Source organism: Somniosus microcephalus, unplaced genomic scaffold, assembly GCF_052327205.1.
Source record: "Somniosus microcephalus isolate GS21.2 unplaced genomic scaffold, FLI_Smic_1.0 unresolved_chr5, whole genome shotgun sequence".
NCBI lineage: Eukaryota > Metazoa > Chordata > Chondrichthyes > Squaliformes > Somniosidae > Somniosus > Somniosus microcephalus.
The window spans coordinates 40,156,234-40,172,879 of NW_028225183.1; positions in this window are offsets into that span (position 1 = coordinate 40,156,234).

The window sequence follows — 16,646 nt, forward strand, 5'->3', positions numbered from 1 at the left end:
GTGAGCTGCAGCCCACCTCACAAAGGATGAGCAGCTATGGGGGTGAGCAGCTCAATGTAAAAGGCACATGCAGGATGAAATGCAAGTACAAAGAAAGCGACATGATGCTGGACATTTACGTTATTGACACTCAAGCACCTCCAGTGCTAGGTCTAAAGGCATGTTTAGACATGGGCCTCGTCAAGCTAGTGCTATCATTGACAGCACCAGTTGAGAAGCAGACAGTCATGGAGGAGTTTGCTGACGTTTTCAAAGGAATTGGGCTATTCCCAGGTGAATGCACTGTTCACCTTCACACAGCAGCAACCCCTGTGGTTTTCCCACCGAGAAGGATAACCCTTGCTCTACGTAGTCGGCTGAAGGAGGAGCTGCAGAGCATGGAGAATACAGAAATCATCGTCCGGGAAACAGAACGACAGAGTGGGTCAACGCATTATTGTGGTTGAGAAACGACGTACAAGCAAGCTGAGAGTTTGTCTCGACCCCAGAGATTTGAACAAGTCTATCAAACACCCTCACTACCCTCTACCAACGCTAGATGACATCACACCCAAGCTAGTGGGAGCAGTGTAATGGACGCACGATCAGGATACTGGAATATCAAGCTCACGGAAGAGTCTTCTAAGCTAACAATGTTCAACACACCATTTGGATGCTACCGATATCGGCGTTTACCATTTGGTCTTATCTCAGCTCAGGATGAATTCCAGTGGAAGATCAATGAAACTTATGAAGGCCTCGATGGACTAGTCGCAATCGTATATGACATCCTCATCTGTGGCATGAATAGAGAGGATCATGACAGGAACCTCCGTGCGATGCTCCAAAGACCACGGGAGAAATGTATCCGGCTCAACCCTGAGAAAAGCATAATCGGATCCACCGAGATCAGTTATTTTGGACATCGCCTCTCAACTGATGGCATTAAGCCGGATCCAGAGAAAATCTCCGCCATCAAGAAGATGGAGTCATCGAAGAACTGCGCAGAGCTAGAGACAGTACTAGGCATGGTTAACTATTTGGCCAAGTTTGCCCCGAGCCTCTCCGAAATCAACGCACCTATGCGTCAGTTGCTCAAACAATCCAGTGAGTTCCTGTGGGACAAACAATATGAAAGAGCATTTCAGAAAAAGAAAGACTTAATCACCAGCGAACCAGGATAATTTCTTGCATGTTTCGACCCCAACAAAGAGCTCATACTACATGTCGACGTGTCAAAGTACGGACTAGTCACAGTATTACTGCAAGAATGAAAGCCCGTCGGCTATGCTTCCAGATCTCTCTCAGGCAGTGAAATGAACTATGCTCAAATCGAGAAAGAGCTATATGCAATTCTGTTTGGATGTAAGCGTTTCCACCAGTTCGCCTATGGCCGACAGGTCATTGTGGAATCTGACCAAAAGCCCCTTGAGTCAATCCTGAGGAAACCACTAGCCGCAGCCCCACCAAGGCTACATAGAATGATCCTTCAGCTACAGAAGTATGACTTCACAATCATTCACCGTCCAGGCAAAGACATTGCTGTCGCAGACACTGTAGTGTATGTGCCTTTAAGAGCCCCATGTGTACTGTAATGCCAGTAAGGGCCAGTCGGGCTATATAAGCCTGTATATTGTGTTGTATCAGTTAGTTCCCCTCCAGACTTTGTTTAGTAAACACCTATGAAACCAACTCCTCTCTTCAGTGTCTCTACCAACACACGGACACAACAGTGGTGACAAATTGGAAACGGACTTACCTGCAATTCGGCAGCAACTCAAGGACATCGATTCCTCTGACGTCCAAAGTTGAACAAATCAAGAAAAGGAAAAAGCTGTGGTTTCACCAGCTAGCCAAGCTGGTGGCAGGTACTGCAATAATACTTCCTGGGCGTCGGGCTGCGGCTCCAGCGGCTGGCTCTACAGCTAGGCCAAGCAGCGAAAGCGGAGGCAAGCAGTAACAGACGGGGAGGGAGCACTCGGGAGACGGCCGGCGCTGCAAGCAGGTCGGCGTTCAGACCTAGAGAGAGAGTCCGGCGGGAACGAGTCTCCAACTGTAAACAAATAAATAAAAAGAACGGAAACCGCGGGAAACAGTGTTATTATCGGCAGCAGCAGCGGGGAAGCGCGGGGAGTGCCATTTTATTTCTAGGATGCCTAAGTCTGGCAATATTGATGCTTTTGATAACGAGATAGAGGATTCGACCATATATGTGGAAAGAGTGGAGGTATATTGCACCGCAAATGGAATAGAAGATGAAAAAAAGCTTCAGTATTGCTAAATCTAATGGGCGCAAAGACATACGGGCTGTTACGAAATGTAATCACTCCAGCCAAACCAAAGGACAAGAATTATAAAGAAATTGTTGATACCCTACAGGAGCACTTAAACCCAACACCGCTGCTGATAGTGGAACGATTCAAATTCTTCAAGAGAAATCAACACAAGAATGAAAGGAATGCTGATTACCTCACCGAATTAAGAAAGCTATCAAAACACTGCCAATTCGGGGCAGGACTAGCAGATTATCTTCGAGACAAATTCGTCTGCGTTCTCTTAAGTGAAGGAACACAGAAAAGGCTGCTTTCTGAAAAAGATTTAACACTGTACAAGGCTTTCAGTATGGCTGTATCATACGAAGCAGCCGCAAGAGGAGCTGCAGAGATACAACAAAAGACACAGGACTTCGGCACCCATGAAATGACACAGGGTTTTGAGAGATGTTATCGCTGCGGCAGATACACCCATGACCAGAGGGACTGCTGGTTCAAGGACAAAACTTGCAGGCAATGCGTAAAGATTGGACACATTGCACGAGTATGCCGATCTGGACAAAAAAAATCCACAGACAGGAAAAAAAAAATCAATAAAGAAAAGTACAGAAAGGTACAAATGATGACGGACAATAGCTCCGAAGACTTGAAGAGCGATAGCGACTCCGAAATCAAGAGACTAAGCTGTCTCAAATTACATAATGTTATTGCCAAAGATGATTATCAGGCCATTTGGGTTACCCTCACGATAGCAGGGTCCCCAGTTAAAATGGAGCTAGATACAGGATCAACTCAGACCGTCATAAATCGACGGGATTACGAGCGGCTATTTCCGCATATACCTTTAAAAAACACATCCATTATCTTGAAAACATATACGGGGCAGAAAGTATACCCCAAAGGAAAAATAAGGGTGCCTGTTGTATACAACGGCAAGGAAATACAAAAGTTGTATTTGTACATTGTACAAGATGGTAGTCCACCGCTGTTGGGACGTGAATGGATCAGGAAAATACGTTTAGACTGGCACTCCATTCAGGCACTGACGGTGACCAGTATGAAAAAAAACGATGATGACGTCATACCTGAACGATTAAAAGACATCTTGGCCAACGCCAAAGAAGTGTTTCAAGAGAAACTAGGAAACTTGAAAGGCACCACCGCCTCAATAAAAGTGGAAGATGCAGCAATTCCCAAGTTTTTTAAGGCAAGACCGGTGCCATACGCAATTCGTCCAGCAGTCGAGGCAGAGCTGGAGAATTTGGAAAAGGCAGGCGTATTATCCAAAATAGATTGGAGCGAGTGGGTAACACCCGTCGTTCCAGTCATGAAGAAAGCATTGAATAATGATAAATCTGAAGAACAGAGAAAAATTCGCATCTGTGGAGACTTCAAGGTGACTGTAAACCCAATCCTTCACATGGTACAGTATCATCTTCCGAGGATAGAAGATATTTTCGCCTCACTATCCGGAGGGAAACGTTTCACCAAAATTGACTTGGCACAGGCATATCTACAGATGTAGGTTGAAGAGGCCTCTAAAAAATATCTCACGATAAATACACACAAAGGTCTATACCAGTACAATCGACTGGTTTTCCGAGTAGCATCCGCTCCAGCTATCTGGCAAAGAGCTATGGAGCAAGTCCTCCAAGGGATTCCGGGGACTCAATGCTACCTAGATGACATCCTTGTAACAGGAGAAAACGACATCGAGCACCTTGCCAATTTGGAGCAGGTGCTCACTAGGCTGAGAGAACGGGGCCGACGAGCAAATCGCCCCAAGTGCGAATTTTTCCAAAATCAAGTATCATATTGTGGCCACATAATTAATAAGGAAGGGTTGAATAAATCACCTGAAAAATTGAAGCGGTCATTAAAGCCCCAGCACCTGAAAATGTTTCACAATTAATGTCGTTCCTGGGATTAATAAATTACTATCATAAATTTTTACCGAACTTATCAACTCTTCTACACCCTCTTAATGAACTGCTACAAACAGGAGTAATTTGGAAATGGAGCGAAGGCTGTACACGTGCCATCCATAAATGCAAAGACTTAATCACGTCCAAAGAAATTTTGGCTCATTACAACCCATCACTGCCAATCACACTGGCGTGCAATGCATCCCCTTATGGCGCAGGAGCAGTATTATCGCATAAATTTCCTGATGGCTGTGAATGGCCGATAGCTTTTGCGTCACGCTCATTGAACTCAGCTGAGCGTAAGTATGCCCAAATCGACAGGGAAGCACTCAGCTTGGGATGGGTAGTGAAGAAATTCAACCATTACCTACACGGACAAAAATTTACCTTTTTGACTGACCATCAACCCCTCATCTCCATATTCAACCCTAAAAAGGGTGTTCGCATTATGACAGTGCAAAGGCTACAGAGGTGGTCCCTTTTTCTAGGGGCACACCAATACAACATAGAATACAAAGGATCAAAATAGCATGGGAATGCTGATGGTTTATCGCGCCTACCATTGCCAATGGTAGAAGAAGCACCTACCGTAGACCCAGTGGAGATATTCCACTCTACCATAGTCGGAAGTCTACCAGTAACAAATTCTGCCATTGAAAGGGAAACTAGAAATGACCCGACTCTCTCACGGGTCTACGATTTAACAGTGAAGGGATGGCCAGCAGATGGCGAACCACTGTTGCCAGCATTCTCGCAAAGAAGAGAACAGTTGTCAGTGTGCCGAGGAACCTTGATGTGTGTATCCAGAGTCGTGATTCCACTCAAACTCCAGGATAAAGTTCTAAAGGAGCTTCACGAGGGGCATCTGGCTGGAGTGAAAATGAAGAACCTAGCCAGGGCGTTTGTATGGTGGCCAGGTATCGATGGAGACATCGAAGAAATGACCAAGAGCTGCCTAGGATACCAGAAGGTCCAAAATACACCACCCCAAGCCCCTCTACATCCATGGGAGTGGCCCTCATCTCCCTGGCAAAGGGTACACATCGACTCTGCTGGTTCCTTTATGGACTCAATGTTCTTAATCGCGGTTGATGCACACTCCAAGTGGCTGGAGGTAATACAGATGTCCTCCACCACCACGGAAAAAACAATCACAGTATTAAGGACCATATTTGCCAGGAATGGGCTGCTGGAACAGATCTGTTCTGATAATGGACCGCAATTTGTGTCCGAAGCATTCAGGAAGTTCTTAAAAAACAATGGGGTTAAGCACTACACGTCCGCCCCATACCATCCCGCCACCAATGCATTGGCTGAAAGGTTTGTCCAGACCTTCAAGAAGACCATAAAGCCATGGGTATTGAAGACATAAAACTTCAGCACAAGGTGGAAAACTTCTTGTTCGCATACAGGAATGCAACACATATGGTTACAAACCAAACTCCCGCCATGATGTTCTTCAATAGAAGCCTAAGATGCCGGCTCGATTTGATCAAGCCCAACATCAGAAGGGACGCGGGGAACCGGCAATTTCAAGGCATGAATGAAAGGCCAACTAGAACCTTCCAGATAGGTCAACAAGTTTTGGCCTGGGACTACCGTACCGAGAAATGGCAGCCTAGAACAATCTGCACACGACTAGGACCGCTGATGGATACCGTGGACATCGGAGAAAGCATAATAAGATGCCATGCTGACCAAATCATAGAGTCATCCGAAAAGGGACAACCTACACCACAACTCTATACGCCTAACGATGAAGTAGAGATACCCATATATACCTCCGATCCGTTGATACTGGAACCCGATAAACCTGACACTGACATTCAAGCCGAATCAGCCTTGCCAAAAGAATCTACTACAGCACCAGAAACTGCTACACCACCGAGGCATTATCCGGACCAAGTCAGGAAGCCTCCAGAGAGGCTGACATTTAATTAATTAACTGCAGCAATGTGTAGATTATTTTTCTTGTAACATGTAATTAATAATTACTTAAAATATTATGTACTGGTTGGCTAAAAGGGGAGGAATTTTAGTGTATTTGCCTTTAAGAGCCCCGTGTGTACTGTAATGCCGGTAATGGCCTCTCGGGCTATATAAGCCTGTATATTGTGTTGTATCAGTTAATTACCCTCCAGACTTTGTTTAGTAAACACCTATGAAACCAACTCCTGTCTTCAGTGTCTCTATCAACACACGGACACAACAGACACACTCTCCAGAAAGTCTCTTAGCTACCAGGGCATCAGCCTCAGTGAAGGCATGGATGTGCAGCTGCACATGGTGTACAACAGCTTACCTGTGAGTGCCTCAAAACTGAAAGAGATCCGAGCAGGAACAGAGAAAGATGCACAACTCACACTGCTGAGCAAAGTCATACATGAAGGATGGCCTGAGGAAAGGAGGAAATACCCTCAGTGCACATCGGAATTCTGGAACCACAGAGACGAATTGTGACTAATCAATGGAATCATCTTCAAAGGGAAGAAAATCATCATTCCTACCAGTCTCAGAGAAGAGATGTTGCCAAAAATTCATGCTGGACATATGGGCATAGAAAAATGCAAACAAAGACCACGTGACATTATATTTTGGCCCGGAATGGGCAAACACATTGAGGACATTGTCGGAAAATGTTCCATTTGTCTAGAACGCCACCCAGCAAATGTCAAAGAGCCCATGATACCTCACCGTATCCCAGACAGGTCCTGGCGGGTCGCGGCAATGGATCTGTTCACATGGAACAACATAGTGACTGTTTATTATTACAGCAGATTTTTTGAATTGGACAAGCTTCACAGCACCACATCTGCAGCTGTGATCCACAAGCTAAAGGCAGCCTTTGCCAGGCATGGCATTGCAGAGACTGTAGGCTCAGACAATGGCCCACAATACAAATCAAAAGAGTTCGAGTCGTTTGCCAAGGCATGGGATTTCACACATGTCACATCAAGCCCACATTACCCTCAAAGTAATGGCCTTGCTGAAAAAACTGGCCAGATTGCAAAACACTCATGGACAATGCCAAAGCGTACAAAGGAGACCCCTGCATCAGTCTCCTTGAGTTCCACAACACTCCAGTTGACAATTTCAAGTCACCAGCGCACCTGTTGATGAGCTGCAGACTTCGCTCAAACCTTCCAACCACCAACCAGCAGCTGCAGCCAGAGGTCGTCAGATGCAAGCAAGTGCATGCAAAAAGTGTTCTGAGACAGCAACACCAAAAGAGAAATATGACAGGTCAACAAGTCTACTGCCGCCGCTGCACAATGGAGAGTCAGTCAGAATCCAGGAGCATGACTACTGGAAGCCAGCAGTCGTCATCCAGCCAGCTGACACTGAGCGATCGTATCACATCCGCACCCCAGAAGGACTGGTGTACCGCCACAATTGCAGGCACCTCCTGAACACCAAGGAACAACACCGTCATTTGGGACGAGTGTTCAAGCCTAGAGTTATCCTTGACTTGTGAACTGTGAAAGGGTGTAGGCGGATGGCTGCGCTAAAAAAATAACTGTACGTCGTTATTGAAATGTTGAGATGATTTCAGTACTAGTTAAATGTTGAGATTACTTACTTGTTGATGCTACCGAGAACATTACATAGAATAAAGTTGCAAAGGTAATGCATAACATTTTCCTTTTAAATGAAAGGGGATGTAACATTTGCATATCAAATTATCATCTCTAAGGAATACCTATTATATTCACATGTGATCACATGCTGCGTTGTCATTGGCCTGCAGGCATCTGTAAGGATTGCTATTGTTTGGAAGACCCAGGGGGTCCTGACTCCATCTTGTCCACACGGTGCTACATTGATTGAGAAATCTTACAGACCTGATGCTTCATTAAAAGATTTTAAACTGTAATACTCCGTTGTCCTGCAATTTATTATTTTTGTACAAGGTGTGCAAAGCAAGACACTATCCAACCTTTCCTCATATCTAAGATGCTGTACTTCTGGATAATCCTTGTAAATATGCTTAGTACCCTCTCTACTGCTATCACACTTTTCCTGTAATGCGGTGACCAGAACTGCACGCAGTACTCTAGCTGAGGCCTAACTAGTGCTTTATACAGTAGAAGCATAACCTCCCTGCTCGTGTATTCTATGCCACGGCTAATAAATGCAGGCTTTCCGTATGCCTTCTTAACCTCCTTATCTACCTGGACTGCTAGCTTCAGTGATCTGTGGACATGCACGCCAAGGTCCCTTTGCTCCCCTACACTACTCAGTGTCCTACCTTTAACGTGTATTCCCTGTCCATGTTAGCCCTCCCAAAATGCATTATCTCACACTTCTCCGGATTGAATTCCATTTGCCACTGCTCTGCACACCTGACCAATTTATTGGTATCGTCTTGCAGTCTGCAGCTTCCTTCTTCAGTATCAACCACACAGCCGATTTGAGTATCATCTGCAAACTTCTGAATCATACATATTCAACTCTAGATCAATGATGTATACCAGAAAAAGCAAGGGACCTAGTTCTGAGACCTGCGGAGCCCCACTGGAAACAGCCATCCAGTCACAAAAACACACATCAACCAACAAACTCTGCTTCATGTCTCTGAGCCAGTTTTGAATCCAAATTTGACACTTTGCTCTGGATCCCATGGGCTTTTAACTTCTTGACCAGTCTGCCATGCGGAACCTTAGCAAAAGCTTTGCTAAAGACCATATACACTACATCAAACGCACTACCCTCATCGACCCTCCTTGTTAACTCCTCAAATATTTCAAACAAGTTTGTCAGTAAGGAACTTCCCTTAACATATCCGTGCTGACTATCCTTGATTAATCAGTTTCTTTCTAAATGAAGATTTATCCTGTCCTTCAGAATTCTTTCTAATAATTTTCCCACCACCAAAGTTAAGCTGACTGGTTTATCATTACTCCGTCTATCCTATTCTCCCTTTTTAAACAGGGGTATACCGTATGCAGTCCTCCAGTCCTCCGGCACCACACCTGAAACCAGAGAGGATTGAAAAATTATTGTCAGGGCCTCTGCTATTTCCTCTTTTGCTTTGCTTAACATGCTGGGATACATTTCATACTGGCCTGGCGATTTAGCCACTTTTAATGTGCTAAACCCTTTAATGCTTCCTCTCTCACTATGTTTATTTCAAATAATATTTCACACTCTTCCCCCCTAATAGCAAAAGCTGCTTCGCTCTTCTTCTTTGTGAAAACAGACGCAATGTATTCATAAAGAACCCTACCAACATCTCCCACCTCCACACACAGATAAACCCCATTATCTCTAATAGGCCCTGCCCTTTCTTTAATTATCGTCTTACTCTTAATATATTTATGAAACACCTTTGAGGTTTCCTTGATTTTACATGCCAAGAAATGTTGAGGCTCTCTCTTTGTATTCCTAATATCCTGGTTAATTGTACCCCTGCACTTTCTGTATAGATATAAAGATGCTGGAGTATTTAGCCCTTGGTATCTGACATACGCCTTCCTTTTTTATTTATCCTATCCTGTATGTCCCTAGCTATCCAGAGGGTTCGCCATTTGTTTGTTCCATCTTTTTCTTTACGGGCACATATTTGGTCTGACCCCTCCGGATCTCTTCCTTGAATGCCTCCAACTGTTCTGAAACTGATTTACCTTTAAGTTGCTGTTTCCAGTCCACTTTGGGAAAATCCCCTCTGAGCTTAGCAAAATTTGCTTTTCCCCAATTAAAAGTTTTAATTTCTGGTCTATCCTTGTCCTTTCCCATAACTAACTTAACTCTAACAGAATTATGGTCATGAGCACCAAAATGCTCCCCCAATGATACGCCTTCTACCTGCCCAGCTTCCTCCCCTAAAACTGAGTTCAGAACCGCCCCCTCCCTTGTTGGGCTTGCTACATTCTGGCTTAAAAAAAGTTCTCCTGGATGCATTAGGAATTCGGCATCCTCTATACACTTCACAGTAATTTTATCCCAGTTAATATTGGGTTAGTTGAAATACCCTCCTCTTACTGCCCTTTAGTTTTTGCGCTTCTCAGAAATTTGTCTACATATTTATTCTTCTATCTCCCTCTCACTGTTTGGGGGCCTGTAGTACATTCCCAGCACGGTTATCGCCCCTTTTTTGTTTTTCAGTTCGACCCATATGGCCCCGTTTGATGAGCCCTCCAACATATCATCCCTCCTCACAGCTGTAATAGTTTCTTTAATCAATATCGTCACCCTCTCCCTCTTTATATCCCTCTCTATTCCATCTGAAAATCCTTTAACCGGAAATGTTGAGCTGCCATACCAGCCATTCTTTCATGCACGTCTCTGTAATAGCCATAATCTCATAGTCCCAGGTATCTAGCTGTGCCCTCAGCTCATCCGCCTTGTTCGCTATACACCTTGCATTGAAGTATATACCATTTAGTACAAGCATACCTCCTTGTTAACTATTATCTACACCTTGATTCCGCTGTCCATTCAATTTACTTTCTACGTTTATGTTTTCCAATTCCAGTTTTTCTTCCCTCCCTATTGACTCGATTCTTAGGTTTCCATCCCCCTTGCCAAGCTAGTTTAAACCCGCCCCAACAGCACTAGCAAAGCGTCCCGCGAGGGTATGAGTCCTGGTTCCGTTGAGGTGCAACCCGTCTGGCTTATAGAGTTTCCACCTCCCCCAGAAATATTTTCAATTCCTCAGGAAAATAAAGCCCTCCCTCCTACACCATCTCTCCAGCCACGCATTCATCTGCTCAATTTTTCTACTTCTGTACTCACTAGCACGTGGCACTGGCAGTAATCTGCAGATTACTATGTTTGAGATCCTGCTTTTTAACCTCTTTCCTATCTCACTAAACTCTGCCTGCAGGACCTCATCCAACTTCCTATCTATGTCGTTGGTATCGATATGGACCACGATCTCTGGCTGTTCACCCTCCCCCCTCAGAATGCCCTGTAGCTGGTCCGTGACATCCTTGACCCTGGAACCAGGGAGGCAACATAGCATCCTGTTTAATCATATTTAACTAACTTGATTGAGTTTTGATCTGGTAACATAGAGGGTTGATGAGGGCAATGCAGTTGATCTGATTATCAGGGAGTTACAAAAGCCGTTTGATAAAGTGACACACAAGAGGCTTGCCAGCAAAGTTAAAGCCCATGGAATAAAAAGGACAGTGGCAGCGTGGATACAAAATTGGCAAGGTGACAGGAAACAGAGATTAGCGGAGAACGGTTGTTTTTCGGACCGGAGGAAGGTACACAGTGGTGTACCAAAGGGGTTGGTACTAGAATAACTGCTTTTCTTGATTATATATTAATAAGAACATAAGAAATAGGAGCAGGAATAGGCAACTTGGCCCCTCGAGACTGTTCCGCCATTCAATAAGATCATGGATGATCTTGGGCTCAAAGCAACTTCTCTGCCCGCTCCCCATAACCCTTCAGTCCCTTATCTTGTAGAAATCTGTCTATCTCCGCCTTAAATGTAATAAAAGACCCAGCCCTCACCGCTGTCTGTGGCAGAGAATTCCATAGATTTACGACCCTTTGAGAGAAGAAATTCCTCCATATTTCAGTTCTAAACGGGCGAACTTTTATTCTGAATCTATGCCCTCAAGCTCTAGGTATCCCCACGAGGGGAAACATGGTCTCTGCATCTAACTTTTCGAGCCCCCTCAGTATCTTATATGTTTCAATGAGATCACCTCTCATTCTTCGAAATTCCAATGAGTACAGGTCCAATCTGCTCAAACTTTCTTCATGAATCAACCGTCTGAATCGTCTCTGAACTGCCTTCAATGCATGTATATCTTTCCTTACATAAGGAGACCAAAACTGTACGCAGTACTCAAGGTGAGACCTCACCATAACCTTGTACTGTTGTAGCAGGACTTCACTGCTTTTATTCTCCAACCCCCTTCCAATAAAGGCGAACATTCCATTTGCCTTTTCGATTAGTTGTTGCACCTGCATGCTAACTTTTTGTGTTTCATGCACAAGGACCTCAAGGTCCCTCTGAAATGTAGCATTTTGTAATCTTTCTCCATTTAAATAATAATTCGCGTTTTTATTTTTCCTGTCAAGGTGGGTAATCTCGCATTTCCCACGTTATATTCCATCTGCCAAATGTTTACCCACTCACTTAACCTGTCTATATACCTTTGCAGATTCTTTGTGTCCTCTGCACAAATTGCTTTCCCACCCATCTCTGTATAATCTGCAAACTTGGCTCCATTACACTTGGTCCCTTCATCCAAGTCGTTAATGTTGATTTTAAATATTTAAGGCGCCAGTACCGATCCCCGTGGCACCCAATTAGTTACCGTTTGCCAACCGGAATGTGCCCGATTTAACCCGGCACTCTGCTTTCTGATAGTTAGCCAATTATCTATCCATGCTAATATATTACCAACAACTCTGTGAGCTCTTATTGTACGCAGTACCCTTTTACGTGGCACCTTATCGAATGCCTTCTCGAAATAGAAACATAGAAACATAGAAGATAGGAGCAGGAGTAGGCCATTCGGCCCCTCGAACCTGCTCCGCCATTCAATGAGATCATGACTGATCATCCAAATTCAGTACCCTGTCCCTGCCTTCTCCCCATATCCCTTGATCCCTTTAGCCTTAACAAATATATCCAACTCTTCCTTGAATATATTTAATGAACTGACCTCCACCGCCCTCTGTGGCTGAGAATTCCACAGGTTCACCACTCTCTGGGTGAAGAAATCCCTCCTCATTTCAGTCTTAAATGGCTTACCCCTTATCCATAGACTATGACCCCTGGTTCTGTACTCCCCAGCCATCAGAAACATCCTTCCTGCATCTCGTATGTCCAGGCCTGACAGAATGTTTTAGGTTTCGATGAGATCCCCTCTCAATCTTCTAAACTCCAGTGAGTATAAGCTCAATCGACACAATCTCTCCTCATACGTCATTCCTGCCATCCCAGGTATCAGCCTGGCGAATCTTCGCTGCACTCCTTCCATGGCAAGAACGTCCTTCCTCAGGTAAGGCGAACAAAACTGCGCACAATACTCAAGGTGCAGTCTCACGAAGGCCCTGTACAACTGTAGCAAGGCATCCTTGTTCCTGACTCGAACCCTCTTGCTACGAAGGCCGACATACCATTTGCCTTCTTAACCGCCTGCTGCACCTGCATGCTTATCTTCAGCGACTGGTGCACAAGAGCACCCAGGTCTCTTTGCACATCCCCTTCTCCCAATCTATTGGCATTCAAATGATAATCTGCCTTCCTGTTTTTGCCACCAAAGTGGATAACCTCACATTTATCCACATTGTAGTGCATTTGCCATGTATCTGCCCAATAAACCAACAAGTCCAAATCGTACTGGAGTTTCACGACATCCTCCTCACAGCATACCCTCCCAACCAGCTTTGTGTCGTCTGCAAATTTAGAGATATTACATACAATTCCCTCGTCCAGATCATTAATATATATTGTGAACAGCTGGGCTCCTAGGACCAATCCTTATGGTACCCCACTAGTCACTCCCTGCCACACTGAAAATGACCCGTTTATTCCAAATATTTGCTTTCTGTCCGCCAACCAGTTCTCTATGCAAGTCAATACCTTGCCCCCAATTCCATGTGCCTTAATTCTGCATGCTAATCTCTTATGTGGGACCTTATCGAAAGCCTGCTGAAAGCCCAAATACACCACAGCCACTGGTTCTCCCTTATCTATTTTACCAGTTACATCCTCAAAAAATTCAAGTAGATTAGTCAAGCACCTTTTGTAAATCCATGTTGACTTTCTCCGATCCTGTCACTGCTTTCCAAGTACTCTGCGATTACATCTTTTAGAATGGACTCTAGCATTTTCCCCACAACCGATGTCAGGCTTACTGGTCTATAATTCCCCACTTTTTCTCTACCAGTTTTTTTGAATAGTGGGGTAACATTAGCTACCCTCCAATCCATGGGTACTGTTCCAGAGTCTATCGAGTTCTGGAAGATGTCCAGCAATGCATCTACTATTTGTAGGGCCACTTCCTTAAGAACCCTGGGAGGTAGATTATCAGGCCCTGGGGATTTATCAGCCTTCAGTCCCGTCAATTTTCCTAAAACTATTTCCCTACAATTACAGATTTCTTTCAGTTCCACCCTTTCATCAGACCCTATGTTCCCCGGCATCTCTGGGAGGTTATTTGTGTCCTCCTTTGTGAAGACAGAGCCAAAATATGTATTTATTTGGTGTAAACCATTTCTTTGTTCCCCATTATAAATTCCCCTGATTCTGACTGCAAGGGACCTATGCTTGACTTCACCAATCTTTTTCTCTTCACATATCTATAAAAGCTTTTACAGTCAGTTTTTATGTTCCCTGAAAGCTTACTCTCATACTTTATTTTCCCTTTCTTAATTAATCCCTTTGTCCTCCTTTGTTGAATCGTAAACTGCTCCCAATCCTCAGGATTATTGCTTTTTCTGGCCAATTTATATGTCCTCTCTTTGGATCTTATGCTATCCCTAATTTCCCTTGTTAGCCACGGTTGAGTCACTTTTTTGTTTTATTTTTATGCCAAACTGGGATGAACAAATTCTGTAGCTCATCCATTCGGTCTTTGAATGTTTGCCAATGCCTATCCACCGTCAATCCTTTGAGTGTCATTCCCCAATCAATCCTACCCAAGTCGCTCCTCAGACCATCGTAGTTTCCTTTATTTAAATTGAGGAACCTAGTCTCTGACTGAACAACTTCATTCTTCATCTTAATGAAGAATTCGATCATATTATGATCGCTCCGACCCAAGGGGCCTCGTACAACAAGATGGCTAATTAATCCTTTCTCGTTACATAATACCCAGTCTAAGATGGCCTGATCTCTGGTTGGTTCCTCGACATATTGGTCCAGGAAACAATCTCGTAAACACTCCAGGAATTCCTCCTCCACAGTATTGTTACTAATTTGGTTTGCCCAATCTATATGTAGATTAAAGTCACCCATGATGCCTGCTGTGCCCTTATTGCATGCTTCTTTAACTTCCCTCTTAATTCCATCCCCAACCTCTGCCTTACTGTTTGGAGGTCTATATACCACTCCCACTAACGTTTTTTTCCACTTGGTATTCCTCAATTCTACCCATACAGATTCCACATCATCTTTACAATTGTGTTAATTCCTTATTTAACCAGTAATGCTACCCCAGCTCCATTTCCTTTTTGCCTATCTTTCCTCAATATCGAATACCCCTGAATGTTGAGTTCCCAGTCTTGGCCATCCTCGAGCCACGTTTCAGTAATCCCAACCAAATCATATTTGTTTACCTCTATTTGCACAGCCAATTCATTCACCTTATTTCAAATGCTCCTAACATTAAGACACAAAGCCTTCAGGCTTGTTTTTTTAACGCTCTTAGACCTATTAGATTTAGTATTTACTGTGGCCATGTTTGATTTAACCGTTGATTTCTCTGGCTCCCACTTTCGTTTTTCTCCTTCCTATCTTTTGCTTTTATCCTTGTTTCCCTTTCCTCTGTCTCGCTGGTCAGTTTCCCAACCCCCTGCCATTTTAGTTTAAACCCTCCCCCACAGCACTAGCAAACACTCCCCCTAGGACATCGGTTCCAGCCCTGCCCAGGTGCAAACCGTCCGGTTTGAACTGGTCCCACCTCCCCCAGAACCGGTTCCAATGTCCCAGGAAATTGAATCCCTCCACCTGGCACCATTCCTCTAGCCATGTATTCATCTAAAGTATCCTTCTATTTCTACTCTGATTAGCACGTGGCACTGGTAGCAATCCAGAGATTACTACCTTTGTGGTCCTATTTTTTAATTTATCTTATAACTCCCTATATTCCGCTTTTAGGACCTCATCCCGCTTTTTAGCTATATCGTTGGTGCTTATATGCACCACGACAACTGGTTTTTCACCCTCCCCTTCCAATATGTTCTGCAGCTGCTCGAAGACATCCTTGACCCTTGCACCAGGGAGGCAACACACCATCCTGGAGTCTCGTTTGCGGCCGCAGAAATGCCTATCTATTCCCCTTTCAATTGAATCCCCTATTACTATAGCTGTACGCCTCTTTTCCTCCCATTCTGTGCAGCAGAGCCACTCCTGGTGCCAGGAAGTTGGCTGCTGCTGCCTTCCTCCGAAAAGCCATCCCCCGCAACAATACACAAAGTGGTGTACCTGTTGGAGAGGGGGATGGCCACAGGGGACCACTGCACTACCTGCCTGTGCCTAGGACTCTGCCTGTTGATCACCCGTTCCCTTTCTTCCTGTCCAACCTCTACCTGCGGTGTGTCCAACTCCGTAAATGTGCTATTCACGATGTCCTGAGCATCGTGAACGCTCCAGTATGTATCCAATTGCAGCTCCAGCGCCGCAATGCGTTCTGTCAGTAGCTGCAGCTGGATGCACTTCCTGCACATGTAGTTGTCAGGGACACAGGAACTGTCCCTGAGTTCCCACATATCGCAGGAGGAGCAGGTCATGGGGCTCGGCTGCCCTGCCATGACTTACCATTTAATTAATTAA